We start from the raw sequence: 23,133 nt of genomic DNA, 5'->3' as shown, positions 1-23,133 counted from the left end.
CAGTGTTTATTCAAAATATAAATATTTTATAACAATCTAAATTATTTATTATTAACTTTTAATAAACTTTTAATTATTAACTTAATACATCCTTGGTGAATAAAAGTATTAATTTCTTAAAAAAAAAAGAAAAAAGAAAAAAAAGAAACAATAAAAATGTACTGACCCCAAACTGAACGGTAGTGTATATCAAATGAAAGCTCTCATTCACCAAAATATGATTATTTCATTGATCTAACAAATTACAGAAAATAATTATCAAAACAATCAAGACAATAGAAATTACTTATGTAAACAAACAAACAATTAGGTCACATTTCTGCTCCAATTACTACTTCTGTGTGCAAGAAGTATGTCAAATGTCTGAAAAGCCCCCAATCAGATCTGTCCAAAGAGACATCGATCAAACTCCTAGCCCAATCCGATGTCAATTTACGCCTTTCCAAACACGAGGGAGGAAAATAATGATGTCTTTAACACCTGTTTCACATCGTAAGTGTCAGTGGAGCGTGAGCAGCGCGTTTTGTCACGACCCATATCAGTGAATGACACTGTACACATCGGAAGCATGATGATGGCTGACCCTCTGATTCATTAACATGGCCAGCAACAAAACCTGCTTCTCACACTCCACTGACACTCACGATGTGAAACAGTCATAATAGCCATACAGTACTGTGCAAAAGTCTTAGGCCGCTAGTATTTTCACCAGCTAAAAAATGGTTTAAAGTAAGTTATTTCTATCTTTTGCTGTAGTGTGTCAGTAAAAAATATCGGTTTACATTTCCAAACATTCTGTTTGCCATTAATTGTAATAATCAGATTTTTGTTTGCACAAGGAGTCTGACAACAGCCAGTGCTTCACACTGATCTAATCTCATCATCATCCAGTCTTCCTGGAATGACATGAAGACACAGAACAAACTGAAACAGAGTAAATCGAGATGAACTGTGGCAATGTCTAGAAGATGCTTCAAGAGACCTACCTGCAAAGCTACCTGAAAAATTTTGCGCAAGTGCACCTAGGGCAAAAGCTGCTGTAAACGCAAAGAATGGTCACAGCAAATGTTGATTTCAATTAGTTAATAGAAGGTAATTGATAAAGAAAATCTATTTATGAAAGCATCCTCATTTTACAGCCTTTTTACACAAATGCCTACAACTTTTAACAGTGCTACAGCTTTGCAGGTTGGTTTCTTGAAGCATCCTGGAGTCTTTGTGACAGTTCTTCTGGATTTAGTCTGTCTAAGTTTGTTCTGTTTCTTCATGTCATTCCAGACAGACTGGATGATGATGAGATCAGATCTCTGTGCAGAGCACGCGCTGTTGTCAAACTCCTTGTGCAAACAAAAATCTCAATGGATTATTACGATTAATGGCAAAATGAATGTTTGGAAATGTAAACTGATATTTCCTACTGACACACTACAGCAAAAGACAGACTTGAACTGACTTTAAACCATTTTTTAGCTGATGAAAATACTAGTGGCCTAAGACTTTTGCACATTACTGTAGCTGAATCGTTGTCATTTAGGAATAAGATTGCGTGGGTGTTTCAATCAAAACTGCGAACTTTAACAATTAATTATGCAGGATCTCGTCACATCCCTGTAAGATTTACAGAACCTCAGACACTTTGATCTTCTGAGACGGACAATACACACACAGTGTATTAAGATATAGAGATTTGTTTCCACATCTCACTGAGAGAAGATGTGAGAAAAGTCCCTATCCACCTATTCCTTCCATCCACTTCCCCTCACCCATCTCCTCTCACTCAGCTCACTTAGACTGGTCAATAGCATAATATAATGTTCTACATGAGTACAAGTGATATCCATAGTCATGTTTAGTATCAGCTGACACTGTGTGTCTGGTACAATTGTCTCATTTTCACAAGAAGTAAACTAAAAGGTAAACAGATCCTAAGAGTTCAGAGATATATTGCTCACTGTTAAGGTTGTACTATTTCCCAGTGTCTTTCATGCAAATTACCATCTGTCCCCAAAAGGTGTAAACGATCAAGTCTAGGACTTGATCAATGCAAATTCAAATTGTTAGTTCCTGTCTCCATTTCAGGAGAAGTCTGTCTGGGTCTGAAGTACTTAAAGAAGTGTAGCAAGAAGATCAGGACTTTTCTGTAGCCAGAATAAGCCCATAGTACGAAGTGTGTTGACACACTTCATACTATGTATTTTTCTCAAGTCAGGTATGCATCTTACTCCTAGACTCATCTTGGAGATTTCTTGTATTGATTTGATCTTTGAATTGGCTGTATAATTGACATAATACATATTTACCTGACTGCTAATAAATTGTTACATTTGAATCTATTCTTATTTGCTCTGTAATTATTGACTCTAGTAGATTACGATGTATCCTTGTTACCGCATTTCCTGCATCAAGTTAGTAATGGACTAAAATTCAGTTGAGATGGAGCATAAGGCATACCAGCTGTATCTTTAGAGATCTGGCTAACACTTGGTATTAGTTCAAGTGTACTTAGACTGTAAGGGCTAAAAGGGTATTTCCGTTTAGGTCAACTGAAAGTTGTTCGACCAACCTAAATAGGGTGAGCCCAACCTCTGTTTACTATAATATTACTCTAGCTAAGTGTACATGGGAGACCATGGCATGACCAAACCAAAGCTACTATCGGAGAAGTAATGTTGGTCGGCTTATATCTATAGTAGTGGTCGTGACCTCTGACTAGAGATAATGTTGCTTTATTCAAGTGTGCACAGATCTATGGGGACTAAACAAAGGTACTTTTAGAATGAGCAAGCATAGGGGCGGCCGTCTAAAGTATTAGTCAATTACCTCTGTCTAATATACAAGACTGATGAGAATGTGACCGTAAGGTACGCTAACGGCCGAAGCGATATCTTTGAGCGACATGAGCACCCGAATGAACGAGTACAATGATATTAAAGAGCAAATGGAATCATCAGATGTCTAGATCAATTATCCTATGAAGGACCTATAATGATTGACATTCTAACCTATATTCGAGGTCATAATAAAATGGAGTCAGATTAGATCATAAAATGGAGTCAGATTTGAATTTAATATAAAATTAATAACTTTGCGCGCTGAAAAGACCCAACACGCAAGAAACCTTCGGCCACCATTGGATACCTTCCTTGGGCCAATTGCGTGGACCTTACATCCCTAATATATATATATATATATATATATATATATATATATATATATATGTATATATATATATACACACACACATTATACTACACTGTAATTTTATATACAGCAAAAAAAAGCTAAAATATACAGTAATTTATAGGTGAAGCTGCTGCCAATTAATCACTGCAAATTTAATTAATTTTGGCTTACACTTGTATTTTGTTGTTCAATGGTCTATAAGTGTATATACAAATATACGTTTGTTTTGGGCACATTCAGTATAATCATTGTATTTGATAATTTACATTTTGATTCTTAAAGGATTGTCACCCAAACATAATAACCAATAGTCATAATTTACTTCTCTTTTGTTTCTAACCTGAATGACCTTCTTTATTCTGTGAAAAAACAAAAGATGATATTTGAATATTGTTGGAAACCAAAGTTTTGGTACTATTGCTTTCCACTGTGTGGACAAAAGACATTTTTCAAAATATCTTCTTTTATTTTACACAGAAGAAAGTAATACTGTTTTGAAATGACTTGAAGTGATGACAGAATTTTCATTTTTGGGTGAACTATCCCTTTTTTATCCCTTTAAAACTTTGTTTGCCAATATTTTCACACAGTTTTTGTGTTCAATAATATAATAACACCCACCAAAGTTTCTCTAGTTTACAGTGTGGATCCTCCAGTAGAGCAGAGATCAGATTCACTCCTGAGTCTCCTGGTGTATTGTAGCTCAGATCCAGTTCTTTCAGATGTGAGGGGTTTGATCTCAGAGCTGAAATCAGAGCAGCACAGCCTTCCTCTCCAATACTGCAGTAAATCAGCCTGCAGAGAGTGAAGAACATGAATGATCTCAGAGATTGTTTTTAAATTTTAGGGTAAGAGTGTGTTTGTGTGTTTGTTTATATGAGAAAAATGTTTCTATACACCAGGATCAGTGATATAGACATTTCAACTTGCCAACACAAGCACAAGCTAAGAAACTAATTTAAATGCACTCTACCCACATGATTCCCGATACTGAACTAGTTTATCATTCTCATTCTTCAAACCTTTTGTAGTGCTATATGAGCAATAATTTGATGAAATATAGGAAAACCCAACACATGGTGAAATTTTCCCTTTTTTAGGGAAAAGCTGGGTTCAAGCCCTTTTTTATTTTGTCCATAGCTTGAATGTAACAAAATTTTGACAACAACAACAACAACAAAAAGACATTGACCTATTTTTTGTATTTCCTGAAAATGTCCCAGTACAACATCCAACTGGGTAACATATTACTCGTGTTTTTTTTTTTTTTAAGATTGTGGGGTGGTTGAGAGGGCAGGGATTTTTTTTTTTCTCACACAGAATTAGGTAAAATAGCATTTATGAATGCTGTCCCCTCTTAAAGAATTACTCTTCAAACAGATTAAAATATTCAAGTCTTGGTGCCACTGAATACTTGTAAATCTGTTACTCGTTAATTGGATAAATATTTGTCAATTTGATCATTTATATTTTGTGACTTGTGTGTGGTAGTTTACAATTGGGCTAAAGATGGACCTATGTAAAAGGCACATTTAAAATTATTACAGACTTAGGTAGCAAATAAGAATCGTTAAAATTACAGGCTTCTGTTTTGAAACCAGCCATATTAAGTTATTATGGGATCTTCAAGCAGTGTAAGAATCCTTCACAATCTTTTTCTTTATAATAAAAAAATACCTGTATTTTTATTTAAATAAATCCATTTTGCAATGTACTCAGTTAATTAAATTATTAATTAAATTAAAAAGTAAATTATCAGAATCATAATCAAAACAAAAATAAATTATTTTGGTATTATATGATACAAGCATTGCTTGTACCATTTATTTATTTATTTATTTTTAGAATTAATTTAGATATTATGCAAAACATATTACTTTAGTTGAAATATTTGTATTGTCAGACCCCTTGGACTGTTTGTGTTGGTTTTGCCCTGTGTCGCACCCCCATTTGGACTGTTTTGTTGGTTTCTCCCTCGTGTGTCCATATATGGTCTTTCCTGTTCCATTTCTTGTTAAGTAATTATTGGTTAATCACTCACACCTGTCGTTGTATTGTTAGCACTCGTTTATATGTTGGATTCTGTTCAGTGTTCGGTTGTTGGATGTTAAAGTTATGTTGGCGTGTGTGTTTCCCTTCTGTGTCTGCATGGAGTTACCATTTGTGGATTATTATTAAAGACTTTTCGTTATATTCCGTCGTTACTCGTCTTACTCTACACAGCCGTGACATGTATCAATATTGTGGACATTTTGCCCCATACTGGTGAGGCCATCGTTGTCACCTCAATATTTCTATATTTTCCCTTTGGAAATTGCATTCAATATTCATTTGCCTGAAAACTCGGAGGTGACTCGTGTCACTACAGTGCTGGTTTTGAAAAAAGGCTCCATCAAAATATCACAATTAATAACACTGTAATTAATTAATTAACAAACATTCATTAAAAAAAAAGAGGTTTGGACTGAGGGTGAGAGAACAACAATCAAAACCACTGCTATAGAACATATCTGAGTAATTTTGCTTTTTACTTGAAACCTTATAGTTACTGAGATGTGATGAGACTCACTGTAGTTTCTCCAGTTTACAGTGTGGATCCTCCAGTAGAGCAGAGAGCAGCTTCACTCCTGCGTCTCCTGGTGTATTTCTGGTCAGATCCAGTTCTCTCAGGTGTGAGGGGTTTGATCTCAGAGCTGAAATCAGAGCAGCACAGCCTTTCTGTGTAATACCACAGCCGGAAACACTGCAGAGAATATACAGAAAATTAAAGATGAGCTATTAGTGCTTGACCATGTGTCCAATGTAATTGCTGAAAAACAGATGTAATACATATCATAGATATCAATTATTAAACCAGGCACAAAGAGTGACTCAGAGTCACGTCCAATTGTAATAGACTACAGACTCAAACTGAAATGACTTCAGATTTGACTCAACAAATAGGTCCCAAATATTCCCATAAATATTCCTAAAACTACTTGAGAGAATATTTTAGTACTATAAATATTACTATAAAATTTTCAACCTTAACTATTGAAGAGGATTTTGTATTTTCATTTGCATTCAGCCTGCAATAATTTGTTTTCCTGATTTAATACTCAAAGTAGAAATATGAGAAAAGCAGCACCTTTTTTCATTTTTGTTAAAAAAAATAAAAAAATAAAAATCTGAATTTGGCTTGATTGAAAATGGATAATATTTGATCTCCACATGTAGGTGGACATGAAACACACCTTTCCACATCCTCCATTCAGTATTCAAACTGTGTGTCACATTCCGTTATGACAGTCAAGACAATAAAATCCAAGATGATTAAATGTTCCTAATAATGTTATACTTGATCTGTAAATAAAGATAAATGGTTTTGCATCAAATGACTTTATCTTGCTGGAGTTTTGTGCGGTTTCTAAATCGTGTGAATTTCTAATGATCTATCTTTTAGATCACAACACTGGAGTAGAGAGCGCTATGAATTGTTCTTCACAAGCACAGTAACTGAAATTTAAAACTGTTAAAATAAAAGGCTTAATAAACTAATTTAATTGATAGTACATATTTATATATATTTATATTAATTGTTTTTCATGAATGTATTTTACAACAATACAAAAAGCAATGTGTAACATTTTACAAGATTTAGTCTTACACTTATTCACAATGTTCAGTAATGTTTTTTTTTTTTCACTAAAACTTTAGATTTTATAAAATTGTGCACTCATGATTTTTCTAAAGTAACTTTTGCTACTGAATTATCCACTAACTGCAATGAGGACTCTGCGAAGCGTGTAAAATCCACGTGCGAGCTTTATTGAACAGATCGTAGTCAAGCCAGGCAAGGTCAATCTCCAACAAACAGGTATATCCAGGGCAAAACAATAGCGTAATCCAATATAAACAGGCAGAAGGTCTAAGTCCAAATGAGCCGTCAAAAAAGTAACAAATAAACAAGGCAAAGAACGATGGCAAAAAACTAGACAGAACTATGGCGAGAAACAAAAGCAAAACTATGACAATAAAACAAAACCATGGCAATGACAAAAACAGGGCAATGAAAACAGGGATAAACGCTTGGTAGAGTCCGCAATAGCAAAACAATACTTCACAACTTCCTGTTTGGTAATGGCCTCCTTTTATGGCCACCAAACAGGAAGTAACCAACGAGGCAGCAGAGGGAGCAGCAACAGTCAGTTCATGGGTAAGGGCTCCCTCTGCTGGCTTGGCGTTACAGAACCCCCCCCCCAGGAAAGACTCCTGGCACTCAAACAACAACAGTCCAGGAGGGTGGGGGAACAGAGGCAAAACAGGGGGTGGGACGGAGGGCCAGGTCTATGTAGAGAAGGTGGGCCTGAATCGTGGAGCAGGGACAGACAGTGAAGCACTGGGGGACCTGGGCCATGGAGCAGTGGCAGAAGTGAAGCACTGGAGGACCTGGACCGTGGAGCTGTGGCAGACAGTGTAACCTTGGAGGTCCTGGGTCGTGGAGCAATGGCAGACAGTGTAACCTTGGAGGTCCTGGGCCGTGGAGCAGTAGCAGACCGTGAAGCACTGGAGGGCCTGGGCCGTGGAGCAATGGCAGAGTAGGAAGCCATGGTGGGGCAGGCAGAGCAGGCATAAAAGGGAGCCATTGCGGGGCAGGCAGGACAGGTAGAGCAGGGAGCCATGGTGAGGCAGGCAGAGCAGGCAGAACAGGAAGCCATCTCGAGGCAGGCAGAGCAGGCATAACAGGGAGCCACTGCATCGCAGGCAGAGCAGACAGGAGCAGTGATATCCACAGTGAAACTAGTGACATCCATAGCAGAGCGGTGTGTTCACGGACAATTTACTTGGCCATGGCATGACAGGCAGAGAGTTCATTATTGACCTTCTTGATCGTGACATGGCGGTCAGAGAGTCCATGATAGGCCTTCGTGGTTGTGACATGACAGGCAGAGAGTTCATGGGAGGACGCCGCACCCATAGGAGGATCTACAGTAGGTGCTGACACCTCTGGTGGCATGGGCACAGATTTTTGGGCAGACGTGGCAGTGAGTTCATACATGGACGCCACCTCTACAGCATACGCTGACACCTCTGGAGGTATAGGCGCGAACTCATGGACAGACGAGGCCTCTAAAGCAGACTCGTGGACAGACGAGGCCTCTGGAGCAGACTCGTGGACAGACGAGGCCTCTGGAGCGGACTCATGGACAGACGAGGCCTCTGGAGCAGACTCGTGGACAGATGAGTCCTCTGAAGCACAGTGTGCAGCCCACACACTTAAAATGGCAACAGCCATTACCGGCAGCCCAGTAGGTAGTAGGATGACTGTTGGCCTTGAGGGTGTGGAGGCTGTGGATTTGTGGCTTGGGAATGTGGGCTCTGCGTGGCTTGGGAGCATGGGCTCTGCGTGGCTTGGGAGCGTGGGCCCGGGGGCTTCAGCTGATACGTGATAAGGCTCTAGGGGATCAGCTGAGATGTGAGGTGGCTTTGGACGGTCAGAGGGGACCGGGAGAGGTTCTGGCAGGACAGCCGATTCTTGAGTCGACTCAGAGGTCTGCCGTGACTTGACTTGACTCAGGGAGGTCTGCCGTGACTTGACTTGATTCAGGGAGGTCTGCTGTGACTTGACTTGACTCAGGGAGGTCTGCCATGGCTTGACTTGACTCATGAAGAACAGCTATGATTTGACCTGGCTTATGAAGACCAGCTGTGACTTGACTTGGCTCGTGCAGTCCAGCTGTGACTTGACTTGGTTCATGAAGGTCAGCTGCGACTTGACTTGGCTCGTGCAGTCCAGCTGTGACTTGACTTGGCTTGTGAAGGTCAGCTGTGACCTGACTTGGCTCAGGGAGATCAGCTGTGGCTTGACTTGGTTCATGAAGGTCAGCTGTGGCTTGACTTGGCTCATGAAGATCTGCTGTAACTTGGCTTGGCTCATGAAGATCAATTGTGGCTTGGCTTGGCTCAGGGACAACAGCAGCAACTTGACTTGGCTCATGAAGATCTGCTGTAACATGGCTTGATTCAGGAACAACATCTGTAACGTGACTTGACTCAGGAACAACAGCTGCGACTTGGCTTGACTCATGGGGAACAGCTGTGACTTGGCTTGACTCGTGGGGCACAGCTGTGACTTGGCTTGACTCGTGAGCACAGCTGTATCTTGGCTTGACTCGTGGAGGACAGCTGTATCTTGGCTTGGCTCATGGAGAACAACAGCTGTGTCTTGGCTTGACTTATGGAGAACAACAGCTGCATCTTGGCTTGATTCATGGAGAACAACAGCTGTGTTTTGGCTTGACTCATGGAGAATAACAGCTGTATCTTGGCTTGATTCATGGAGAACAGCTGTATCTTGGCTTGGCTCATGGAGAACAGCTGTATCTTGACTTGGCACAGAAAGTGTAGCCCTGACTTGACTTGACACCGGAGGATCAGGCATCACTTGATTTGCTTTGGGTGCAGCAGACATGGCGAGACGAGATTTGGATGAGATGATTTTGACTTGATGAGGGTCAGGCGTGGCAGCCATCTTGGCCGGGGACTCAGACGGGGCAGCCATCTTGTGAACAGGCTTGGTGATGGCGGCCATCTTGTGAACAGGCTTGGGGATGGCAGCCATCTTGTAAACAGGCTTGGGGATGGCGGCCATCTTGTGGACTGGCTCTGGGATGGCGGCTATCTTGTGGACTGGCTTGGAGACAGCGGCCATGACGGGTGCAGATTCTGGTACGGCGGCCATGACAGGTGAGCAGGCCCTAGAGCGACAGGCATGGCGTGAGCAGGCCTTAGAGCGGCAGGCATGGCATGAGCAGGCCCTGGAGCGGCAGGCATGGCGTGAGCAGGCCCTGGAGCAGAATACGTGATGTGAGTTAACTGTGACTTGGTAGATGTGACTTGAGCAGACCTTGGCTTGGTGGATGTGACTTGAACAGGCTTGGCAGGCATGACAGGAACTGGCTTTGGCTTGGTAGGCTTGGCATGAGAGGGCTTTGGTGTAGCAGACATGACATGAGCAGGTTGTGGCTTGGCAGGTATGGTGTGAGAGTGCTCAGATGCAATTTGAATAATCCCAGATATGACTTGAGCAGGCTTTGGCTTGGTGGACGTGATGTGAGCAAGTTTTGGCTTGGCAGGCTTGGCGTGAAAGGTCTCTGGTTTGCTTGACATGACATAAGCAGGTTGTGGTGTGGGGGTTAGTGCAGGATTGCGGGGTTCCCTCATCCACAATCCCCACAGTAAATTATGATCCCGCAAGTAGCAAAGCACAGTCAATGTATTGTTCCAAAGACCAGTGGATTTTACCTCCAGGTAGACCAGAACGAATGGGGTGGGACAGTCCTGCTCTAAAAATGTCCTTGAGTGCCACATCATTGAAGTTTACTAGGTGACATATTTGGCAAAAGTCTACAACATAGTTCTCAATGGGCCGATTACCTTGGTGTAGACAGAGGAGACATGATACCGGGTCCATGATGATCTGTGTCCATAAGCCGCTGGATCTTTGGGTGGCGAAGTATTCTGCAATGAGGACTCTGGGAAGCGTGTAAGATCCACGTGCGAGCTTTATTGAACAGATCATAGTCAAGCCAGGCAAGGTCGATCTCCAACAAACAGGTATATCCAAAAAAATAGCGTAATCCAATATAAACAGGCAGAAGGTCTAAGTCCAAATGAGCCGTCAAAAAAGTAACAAATAAACAAGGCAAAGAACGATGGCAAAAAACTAGACAGAACTATGGCGAGAAACAAAAGCAAAACTATGACAATAAAACAAAACCGTGGCAATGACAAAAACAGGGCAATGAAAACAGGGATAAACGCTTGGTAGAGTCTGCAATAGCAAAACAATACTTCGCAGAAGTAACCAACGAGTCAGCAGAGGGAGCAGAAACAGTCAGTTCATGGGTAAGGGCTCCCTCTGCTGGCTTGGCATTACACTAACCTAGTTTACAACAGTATTTCTGTCATAGATTATGATATTTTTCTTTATAATAAAGTTGTCTATATTTAGCAGATTGTGTGTAACACAAAAAATGATGATCAGGTCAACACACACTGAGAAATAGAAATTCTACACTGAAAAAAACTGTGCTGGTATTGGATTGATATTGGTATCGGTTGATACTCAAAATTTCTGGTAACAGATCAGGATAGGTTCTGAAAAAGTGACATTGAGCCAGCCATAGTCCTTACTCCTGGAAAGTTGTGTAAAGTGTTTGTAGTTTTTTTTTTTTTTTTGTAACATTCATCAGATGGTTTGTGTGCCATTTGAGGCTGAGACTAACTGACAAGACAATACTTTGCTAATTTAATAAATTGCTGAATGCTGTCAAATTAAACATGGTTAATGTCATTGAAGATTTCTGCACATGTATATCTGATGTACAAAGTGTAATGAAATTATGTCTGTCACATGATTACTATGGTGAAGTGAAGCTTTCAACACAATTGTATCCGAAAAAGGTTCATTACTCAAAGCTTTTCAAAATGGTTCATGTTGTGCCCATCTAGTGGTCATAAAAATGAATAACTTCTTCCAAAGTGCTGTGTTCCATTATAGCCGCTGGTTTCACATCTGGTTCTACAAGTGATTTTTTGTTTTATTTTATTGTATATAAATAATGGTTATTATCAAAGTCATTCATTTGTGTCGGTGTACTAGCACTAAAATAAGTAAAATAAATTAAACATATTCATAATCTTCAATATCTGTTTATTTTAACTCTGCCTCAGACTTCCTTAGACTGTTACTTCACGGGCAAAGTTCATTTTGAGCTCAATATATAAATTACTATTAAAAAATAGATAAATAAACAATGCTAACACATTAAAATGTAATACAATGTAAAGGAAATGGCACTGAGGTTCACTTTAGTTTGAACCAGATACTGAAGCAGTCACGTGGTTTTCAAATTATTGAAGCTTCGGACTTCATATATCACATGCTTTTCTCAAAACTAATCAAGCTCCGATACAGTGCTTTAATAGGTGTGTTCGACTTGAAGCATGGCTACAGACGGTGATCAACGAGATTAGCCGAGAGCAGTCGGGGGTGGAGTTGAAAACAAAGCTGTCAAGTCAGACACTTTCTGGGGACGGCTCCAAGATGGCGGCATGTTAAGATAACTTTAAGTAGCTCTGCTGACAAAAAAACAAATAACTTGCGTAAACTGTCTGCTTTCAACTGGCTACCTTACGCATCTGTTGTGTGCTTTATTGAGGATGTAATTGTGGCATAAATATGTCAAAAAGTGTTGAAAAACGAAAAGAATGGGCAAAAAGTCTGATGGATGTATCTGTAGATATGCACGACTACGCACTTTCTGCTGTTACTGATCCCGGTTTTGGTAATACCCCGGATGTTCTTTGCTCAACTCATCTTCCCGACACTCCAACTAAGCCTGTCTCTAAGAAAGGGAAAATGGAAACCTTTGAAGATGTGGTCGTGATGTTATCATCTATTTCATCACTGATCAACGAGTGCTCTGATTCTCTTGAAAAGTTGGTAAGTTCCAATGCTATGAAAATTGAGGGCTTGAAAAAGACTGTGGACTTTGTCTCTGCTGAAGTCAAAGATGTGAAAGTGAAAGTTGACCACCTAACTTCTCGGTTGCAACTCGGCGAGCAGCAAATTCTGTGCCGTATGTTTTGTCTCATTGGGTTTCTTTAATGAATAGAAAATTGATTTGCACGAGAAAAGTATGGCTGTTACCACAGAAATATCATCTGAGAAACAAGATTAAAGAAGTTTCTTATAAGCTCATTCACAGATTTTATCCAGCAAATCATTATTTACAAAAATTTTAAAAAGGAATAAATGTAAATTGTATTTTTTGTAATGAGTATGAGGAATCTGCCTTGCACTTGTTTTGGCACTGTACATACTCAGTTACACTATGGTGTAAGGTTCAAAAATTTATTCGTGAAAATATTGAGTGTTTAAGACCTTGTTTCTCTTACAGGAAAATGTAATCTTTGGCTTTACTGACTATCCTGACCAAGAGAAACAGTACTTTTACTTAATTAATTTACTTATTCTATTGACCAAATTTCACATTCACAAGTGTAAATTTACTAATAAAAAAAAAACAAATTTTATGGCTTTGTTGACTGAAATATGTTTATATTGACAGTATTCGAGACTCTGTAAATAAGAAAACTGTAAGAACTTTGAAGATTTGTGAATATTACAATATATTTATTTAATTTTATATATACATATATGTGTATCTTGTATTTTTGTTTTGAAGTTTGAAGTTCAGTCAATATTTCATATTCATCCCGTTGTCTGACAACAGAAGTAGTAAAATATATCAATATAATTATGATATATATCTATGAAAACCGTTTTACTGAGAATTTGGCTGCATTAAAATGCAGTATGTGAGCCCAGAGAGGCAAGACAGTATGACACAATGACATCATGAATATGCTAATTAGTGTATGACATCATCTAGCCACATTTGGTGACTTTTCAAGCGGGGTTTAGCTACTTTCCATTGAATATGAATATTATTATTGAATATTGAATATTAATATGCAAATATAAATGTAAAATGAAAATAGTATGATCAATAAGTCATGAAAAAAATGTTTTTACATTGCTGTAACTCATCAAAATAAGTCAAGCAATTCTTGACTTTTTTTGATAAGTTAAGCTCATGTTTTTAAGTCAGTTTAATGAAATTTAAGTTGAAATTACCTATACACCTAAATTGACTGTACTTACAGTGGAGAAATTTTAATAGTGTTAGAGGTGCAATAACAAACTTTCTGAATGATAACCTTAAAAGCAGAAATAAGCTTTATGATTTTTTTTTTCTCTCCCTGGTAATGATTTCTGTACTGTCTAATAATTGGTCAACAAAAATAAACCTATAGGGAAAGAGTTTTTGTTTTGTTTTGTTTTGTTTTTTACATCACTTGAATGACTTACAGACTAAGGTGTAACAGTTTCATATAATATTTAATTGTATATAATTTTGACCTGTTGTCAGACCATACTGTATCAAACAGACCATATGTATAAAATAGAAAGCTCAATATCACACTTTATTAAACAAGTTGGTTTAACATTTACAGTCAGTTATTATAAAAGTGTGGTAATGTTTTGATATGAAATTTTACTTGTCAGATTCAGTGACCCTAGCCAACTGCAATCATAAGCATTTATAAGGAACAAACTGTAGGTCTCCAACAATGAGTAATTACAGTAAATATTAATAAGAATAAAGATAAGACCTTCTTTTATCAGATAATCAGAATATGTTTTACCATGCATATCATGCACTAGAACATCTCACAAGGAAACCATTCTTATCTTATCTTATTCTTATTTAATTTATTTTCTATATAAACATTTAGATGCTGGTGACAATATCTAGCTTGTCCAGTTTTCTTTAGTCTTAAAACTTTAAACATCTTTTACAGCACCGCTCGTCTCCTCTGACGCTTTCGTTCGGCTTCAGCGTCTGATCCAGTACATTGCTGCCAGAAGCCGGCGAAACCATCATTTGTTTGTAACGGGGGATTATGTGTGAATTATTTACTTGTTTATGTGTTTTAATAATGATGAATATCGGTATTTGAAGTATTACCGGTGGAGAATTATTATTTAATGTCGATTTAATTAATAATGTTATGAAGTGTGGGAATGTAAAATGTGTGAGGTATACCTAAATACTTGCTTGTTTGTGAGTGTTGCCAAAGGGGGTACAGGGGGTGGGGAAAAATAAACTTTAGCTTCATCCTACTCCTTTTCAAACATTTTCTGTATGCCGTCTTTGGGACGTTTTTTTGTTGTTGTTGTTGTTGTTGGTGGTGGTGGTGGTGCAGCAACACATTTGTAGTGTTTATATATTTTTTTGTTTTGTTCGAAATAAAATGAAATGAAATGAAAGAATGGGTGGAGTCTGGTCTATAAAAGGGAAGGCCAGATTCATACATGGCTCCTATTCTGGGAGTAGGGATATCCACCTTATTTTCCAATGCGGAAGTAAGCTGTTTTCTGGTAATGTGTTAGATGTCCGATTCATAATCCGCCATAGGGAAATAACGAGAAGAATATGAAAGTGCAGTAAATGGTAAAACAGTTTGCACTACAAACCAGTGTGTTCATAATTAAGATAATACATCAAAATAATATGGTAAGACACCAGTTTGCAATATCAAGCAGCAAAACGAGCTTTTTGTGCAGCTAAAAATAGCTGGAAGTGGATGAGACCAGAAGCCAGACACAAAAAATGTACAAATGGCTGCACCCAGTCTTATGGGAAAAATAAGGTGAATACAAGTCTCTGATTCATCACCCACAGTAGATGGCGGTAATGGTCTATTTAAGGATGTGAACTGCCAATAAAAATTAGTAAGAAGAAGAAGAAGAAGAATAAGAAGATGATACATGGCTGCTGGGTGTTCCCGGGGAGGAGGAGGAAAATGGCGGAAGGAAGAGCAGGATGGGGAGATACCTCGGATAGCGATAATGATCAAGATATGGAGTATCAGGAAGTAAGATATAATAAAAAGGAAAAAAAAGAGCAGCTTGGGTGATGGATCTGATTGTGAGCAAACAATTAATAAAACAAGACATATGAGAAATGAAGCTGTTAAAGAGGTGGCAGAAAGAGAAATCAAAGTGATAATTACTTTTGCTAAGCAGTCAGAACAGCAAGCTCATCCTGTTCAATTATCGAAAATAATCGAGAAAGAAATAGGAGTAGTGAAAGCTGTATCTTGTCTTAGCAATGGAAGAATAATGATTAAATGCAAGGATCAAAAGCAGAAGGAAAATCTTACGAAAATGAAAACGCTAGCAGGAGCACGGATAGCATGCACAGAAATAGGCAATAACGTTTGAGGTGTTATTTCAGGAGTACCTCTTAATGTATGGATGTAATGTAAAGTATGGATGATATTAAAGGTAGTCTGAGTGGAGGCACAGTCATCTCTGCTAGAAGACCGCAGATGTGGAAAGACAACAAAAGATGTGAAAGCATGAGCGTGATGATACAGTTTGAAGGGAATAATCTGCTGGTAAAAGTGAAGCTACGATTCATAAGCTTCTCAGTGCGAGAGTACGTACCTCTACCTTTAAGATGTGTCAAATGCCAACACATGGGACATACTGCTAGTATCTGTAAAGGGCAAATGTGTTGTGCAAAGTGCAGGGAGAACATGAATATGGCAAGTGTGAGGAGGGTGCAGAGATTAAGTGTTGTAATTGCGGCGAAGGACATAGTTCAGCATATGCAGGATGTCTGGTACAACAAGAAGCCCATGAAGTACAAAAAATAAAAACAGTACAACATTTAAGATGTGCAGAAGCTACTTGTTAGGTAAAAGGTACAACTGAAACAAAGAGAACTAATGTGCAAGGAACCAGGATGGAATCCTATACTCAGAAAGAAGTAAATCCTGCGAGGAATGAATCAGATCAACATGATGAATAAAACTGATTTTGTGGCTTTCATCTGTGCGGTGGTTAATGGTACCTCACAAGTGGAAAGGAAATCGGACAAGATAAAGATGATTGTAGGGTGTGCTAATAATTTTCTGAAATTAACAGGAGTTACAGCAGAGGAGGTCCATGGGATTTTGAAAGCAAAGGAGTAAGAATGTGTGAGCATAGAAGTATACATGAAGGAATCAGAATTATTTTTTTTTTTTTTTATAATCCATGTAAATAAATAAATAATACTATATTAGAAGAAGTGATGGGTAATATACAGGGCAATAATTATTATATGTTAGGGATTTTAATGCACATAATGGCCTGTGGGGTGGTAAAAATACAGAAAACAACGGGATAATCATTGAAGAATTTATGGAAGAACACTCACTTGTGTGCTTGAATGATGGGAAACCAATAAGAATGGATATAGTAAAAGGTGGCATGTCATGTTTGGATCTCACAGTAATATCAGCTGCTTTAGCCGGTAAGTACCTGGAGTGTACTTGAAGATAACTTGTGCAGCGATCACTGGCCTGTAGTATGTGAGATTCAGAGTGCAGTTCAAAAGCAAAACGTTAGTCAGTGTGCAAGATGGGGATTTAGGCAGGCAAAATGGGAAGAACTGTATATGTTGTGTGAAGAAAATTTCAAAAATATTAAGCTGGAAGGAAATATTGAAGAGAAATACAATAACATAGTAGAAGGAATCATTTCTGCAGCAAACCAAACTATACCATTAATAAGAGGCAACGGAAAGAAAAAGAAAAGTGTACCATGGTGGTCTGAAGAGTGCTCAGTGGCAGTTAGAGAGAGGAATAAGGCATTCTGGATTTTAAAAAGATTAATAACTCAAGATACTGTTGTAGAATATCAGAAAAAAAGGGCTGCTGCAAGAAGGTTAATTAAAAGAGCAAAGAGAAAGGCTTGACAGGAATTCTGTAATACAATTGGGAGAGAAACTGGAATGCATGTGGTATGAAGAATGATTAGGAAAATGAATGGTATTAATAATTATAAGCAGGTTCCTGTAACTGACGAAGAAGGGAAAATGGCCATAACAAATAAAGAAAAGACAGAAGTCTTAGCTAAAACTTTTGCTAAAGTTCATAGTATTGAAAATGTAAGTGATAAGTTCTTAAATAGAAGACAAGAATGAAGTAATATGAGAATGTTTATATAAAGAAACAAGGAGCTGATAATGATATGGATGAGGATTTTAATGTTTTTGAGTTAAAAATAGCTATTAACAATTCAAAGAATACAACGCCAGGGAGAGACATGATTAGTTACAGTATGTTAAAAAAATATTTACTAGAGGTAGCCATTAAAGCAATATTGGATTTATATAATCATATATGGAATGAAGGCTATTTACCCAAAGGTTGGAAAAGTGCAATAGTAATACCAGTAGTGAAACCAGGTAAGGATGCAACAAAATCTAATAGCTATAGGCCAATCACTCTTACATCTACATTATGCAAGGTAATGGAGAAAATGTTAGTAAGAAGGTTGAATTATTTTCTGGAGAAGAAAGAAATATTAGCACCAGTTCAGTGTGGTTTTAGGAAGAAGAGATCAACAATGGATGCTCTTTTATTATTCAAAAATGAGGTTAGGAAAGCTCTTATAATGAAGGAATCTCTTGTTGCTGTTTTCTTTGACATTGAAAAGGCATATGACACTTTATGGAGGGAAGGACTGTAAATTAAGTTAAATAAAATTGCTATGGGGAAAGAATGTATAACTGGATATTAGAATTTTTTTTTTTTTTTTTTTTTTTTTTTGAGCGTGCATTTCAGGTAAGAATAGGTGAAGAAATGTCAGCATCATATGGTATCTTGAATGGGACCCCACAAGGAAGTGTAATTAGTCCAATTTATTTAATTTAATGATCAATGATATATTTGAAAGAGTTAGACCATGCATTGGGAAGGCATATTATGCGGATGATGGTGCAGTATGGAAAAGAGGTAGGAATTTAGGAAATGTAGTTAAAGGAATACAAAAAACTATAAATGAAGTTGAAAGATGGTCAGTAGATTGGGGAATGAAGTTTTCAGTATCAAAGACTCAATATATGATTTTTTCAAAGAAAAAGAAAATTGAACAAATTACACTGAAATTATATGATCAGCTGTTGTAAAGAGTGACAATGTTCAAATATCTTGGATTAGTCTTTGATGAGAAGTTGACCTGGTATTTTAGAAACAGCTGAGCATGTGCTTTTTAAGTGTGGTAAGTATGATGGTCAGCGTGAGTAGTATAAGAAATAGGCCAGTGAGCATTATGGATCTTCTGGGGAAGGGCTTAAGTTATAATCAGATATACAGGGCTGTTTTAACTTTTTGGAGATTACAGGACTAGGTCACAGGATATAGAACTATAGGGTCTGAGGATGAGGAGCATGGTGCTTCTGCCTGCCTTGAAGACTGAGGAACCCAGTGTGGAAGCTGGAGGAAGGAAGAAGAAGAACACATGGCTGCTGGAGCGTGGAACCCGGGATTGATGGTGACACAACCAGACTGTGAATAGACAGGAGATGGCAGAAGGGAGCAGTTGGTCAGGAAGTGAGATGGAGGAGATGGAAGAAGAAGTAGGCGGGAACGATGAAGGTTGGAATAGAATACCAAAAGGAAACGGTAGGTGAAAAATTAAAAAAACAGAAGCAGCTAAATGAAAGCTCTATCTCAGAAAATACAGATATTTAGCAAAATTTAGCTGAAGATAGAGATTGTGTTGAGAAATACAAGGTATACTGGAAGTTGGATCAAGATGGTGTTTCGTTTGGTGAATGGAATCCAATACAATTGACTAAAGCGATAATTAAACTGGTAGGTGATGTCCAGAGTGCAAGAGTACTGCATAATGGATCGTTACTGATATTTTGTAAAGATGGCAAACAACAAGGAAAAGCTGCCAAAAAAATATAGAAGGAAGGAAAGTTCAGGGTACAAATTTTAAAAAGAATAAGATGGTGCAAGGAGTGATTACTGGGATTACTGATACTGAGATTCCTACTAACATAACAATGGAGCAAGTTAAAGAAAACTGTAAGGGAGGGAAAATAATAGAGGCGAGGCATCTTAAAACAACTCGTAATGGTGAAAGAACTGATAGTCAGTAAATTGTGTTGAAATTTGACAAAGAAAAACTGCCTTCTAAAGTGTTCGTTGAATATATGAGTTATGACGTAAGACCCTATATTCCTCCGCCACTAAGATGCTTTAAATGTCAAAAATTTGGCCGTATAGCGGCAGTGTACAAGGGCAGTCAAAGATGAGGAAGATATGCTGGTGATCACGAATATGGAAAGTGTGAAAGAGGAGCCAAAATTAAATGCTGCAATTGTGAAGGGGAGCTTAGTTCTGCTTTTCGAGGGTGTGAAGCCAGCATAAGAGCTGCTGAGATTCACAAAATTAAGTATTCACAAGGGATTTCTTATGCCGAGGCAACAAAGAAAGTGCATAAAGAGGCAGACATGACTTGTAGAGGAAAAGTAAGCTCAGAACGTTGTGTTACGAGATCATGTAATGGATGTAATAAATTAAAGGAAGACTCATTAATTGCACAGCTCAAAAAGATAAGTTGCAAAGTTGCAAAGTTAAAAAAAAAATAAAGATAATAGTGAAAGCAGCAGAAAAGTTTCTTGGGATGAAAGGATTAAGATGGGAAGCAGCGGAGGGAATGTTAGTTGGGGGTATATCCAACTCACAGCGTCAATCAGGGGGTGATGTAATCAGATGGTAGTTTATATTTTGCAATTAAATGCAAGAAGTCTTGTTGTTAATAGTCAAGAGCTAAAACAATTTATATTCAATTTACAGAATTAACCCAATATAATTTGTGTTCAGGAAACGTAGCTCAAACCACAGTGGGATTTTGTAATTCAAGGATATACATCAATTAGAAATGATAGGAAAAATGAAAATGGGGTGGAGTGGCAACTTTTGGACAATATGGAGTGAGATATAGTTTGATAAGTATAGATAAAGAAAATGAAGCAATAGAGGAGTACAGGGTATAATAGTAGTCAAAATACGGAAAGTGCAATAGATTTAACAACAGTATCAAATAGCATTGCAGGAGTTTCTACTTGGGAGGTGCTCAAAGAAACACTAGTTGGGAGCGACCACTTTCCAATTAATATTAGAATAGGAATTGAATTTCCTCTAGACGAGGTAAAAACAATATCAAGATGGAAGTTAAATTAAGCAAATTGGGAATTGTTCAAGAAATAAGTAAAAATATATGTGAACTATTAAGCAATGAAGATGTATTGAGATGAATATAATAGAAAACAAGTAGAAATCATTATACAATCAGCGAACGAGTCAATTCCAAAGAGTTCAACTAAGGGAGGGAAAAAAGTGTGCCATGGTGGAATGAAATTTGTAGTAAAGTTATTAAAGAGAGAAACAAAGCATTTAGGCAGTTAAAGAAACATCAATCGATTAAAAAATCACAGGCAGTAGTTCGGAAGATGATTAAAACAGCTAAACGGAATTGCTGGAGGCAGTATTGCAATAGTATAGGAAGAGAAACTTTGTTGTCGGATATCTGGAGTATGGTTAGCAAAATGAGCGGAATTAGGAGGAGCTATGCAATTCCAGTATTGATAAGTACAAAGAAAACAGCTGTTAGTAATATAGAAAAAGCAGTACTTCTAGCTGAGACTTTAGTGAAAACATACAGCTCAGAAAACTTGTCTGATTTAGCTAAGCAAGCTAGGGATAATACACTTGCTTTGAATCCTGGTGTAAATTTTAGGAAAGCAGCAACGAATATGAGTTTAGAAGTGCCTTTTAGTTTGTTTGAATTAAAGAGGGCAATTCTGAATGTAAAGCAGTCATCTCCAGGTAATGATTACTGTCACCGAGGCGGTCTCTGTGGCTCCCTCCGACCGCCGCCAGCGGGAACCCTCCCCGGACTTTTAACTATGTTTCCCATCATCCCGCGTCTGGCACCCGCGCTTCCGGTTCCGGGTCTCCCGGAACACTTCCCCTCGGCGGCCATTTATAGACTTTGTTCGCGGGCGCTTCCTCGCGAAGTTTTGGCTAGTCTTACTAACAATCCTGAGCGTTTTCCTTTCTATTGTCTTTCTGTTGCCGACCGGACTGTTTATTCCTCCCGTATGATTATTGCTGCCTGCCTATCGACCCCTGCCTGGATTATCGTTGTTGTTTATTGGATTACCCGCTCTGTTCCCGATTGTTGTTGTTTGACCCTCGCCTGTTTGACTTCGCCTTTAATAAAGTTGTTGCACAAGGATCCTCCGCCTACGTCTCCATCTACGGCCCTGTTACAATTACGTTTGCTATAGTATGTTGGCTCACATGAAGACAGTGCTCTCTATGTTGTTCTCAAGTTATTTAATAAAATTTGGGACTCTGGGAAAATCCCAGCTGAATGGAAACAGCTTATAATAGTACCTATACTTACACCTGGGAAAGATGCCTCATATCCCACAAACTACAGGCCTATAGCGCTAACTTTGCAACTAGGGAAACGATGGAAAGTATGGTAACTGAAAGGATAACATATTATTTAGAAAAAAAGAAACTTGATATTGCCTTATCAAAGTGGATTTTGTGAAAGAAGAAATACTATGGATCCGGTATTAATCTTGGAATCAGAAATTAGGAAAGCACAGGTAATTAAGCAAATAGTGGTAGCAGTGTTTTTTTGATACAGAAAAGGCTTATGACATGTTATGGAAAGAAGGGCTACTTATTAAGTTAGACAAATTAGGTGTGGGAGGCAGGCTGTAAGGTATAGCAATGGGCAAATAAATGGGCTTTTATACTATCGATAACTAAAACGTGTTATTTGTTTTCTAGAAGACATAAGGAAATATCACTTAAACTGTAGGGCCAAACACTTGAGCAAGTCAAAGTTGTTAGATTTCTTGGAATGCTCATAAAAGTTAACTTGGAAACAGCATATAGAGAAAATAAAGGGAAAAAACAATAAAGTTAACAATCTTTTGAGATGTTTAGCTGGAAAAGACTGGGGTGCAACTAGAACATCAATGATCAATGTTAAGTATTTATCAGGCTATTATGAGAGCCTCGTTTGATTATGGATGTATAGCTTGTATGTCGGCTGCAGACAGTCACCTGGATGTGGAACAGGCACAAGCATTAAGAACATGCAGTGGAGCTTTTAAGACGTCCCCAATAGTGGCATTACAAGTAGAAACTGGAGAGATGCCTCTATTCATAAGGAGACATAAACTTATGTTAACCTTTTGGTTAAATCTAAAAAGGCACAATAGTTTTCCTACTACCAAAAATGAGGTTGGTCCCAGGCTAGACATCATTAATGACATTTATCAAGTCATTTACTGTTTGCATGAGAAGGGCTTGAATGTTGGCTTTCTGCACATGTAGGAGTTGAGGAGAATGAAGCCGTTGATAAGCTGGCTAAATTATCATTGAAATGACAAACTGTGGATTTAAATGTCCCTTTAAGTAGAGCTGAGGGAAAGAGCATTATAAAATCTTGAATGATGGGAAAAT

At 38.1% G+C, this 23,133-nt stretch overlaps 1 pseudogene; it reads right to left on the bottom strand.

The window, feature by feature from the left end:
* Window positions 1-23,133, bottom strand: part of LOC127160243 (NACHT, LRR and PYD domains-containing protein 3-like) — a 50,614-nt pseudogene that overhangs the window by 21,164 nt on the left and 6,317 nt on the right.

This window comes from Labeo rohita, unplaced genomic scaffold (genome assembly GCF_022985175.1).
Source record: "Labeo rohita strain BAU-BD-2019 unplaced genomic scaffold, IGBB_LRoh.1.0 scaffold_302, whole genome shotgun sequence".
In the NCBI taxonomy this organism is placed as follows: domain Eukaryota; kingdom Metazoa; phylum Chordata; class Actinopteri; order Cypriniformes; family Cyprinidae; genus Labeo; species Labeo rohita.
This window is presented reverse-complemented; position numbering and strand designations above follow the sequence as displayed.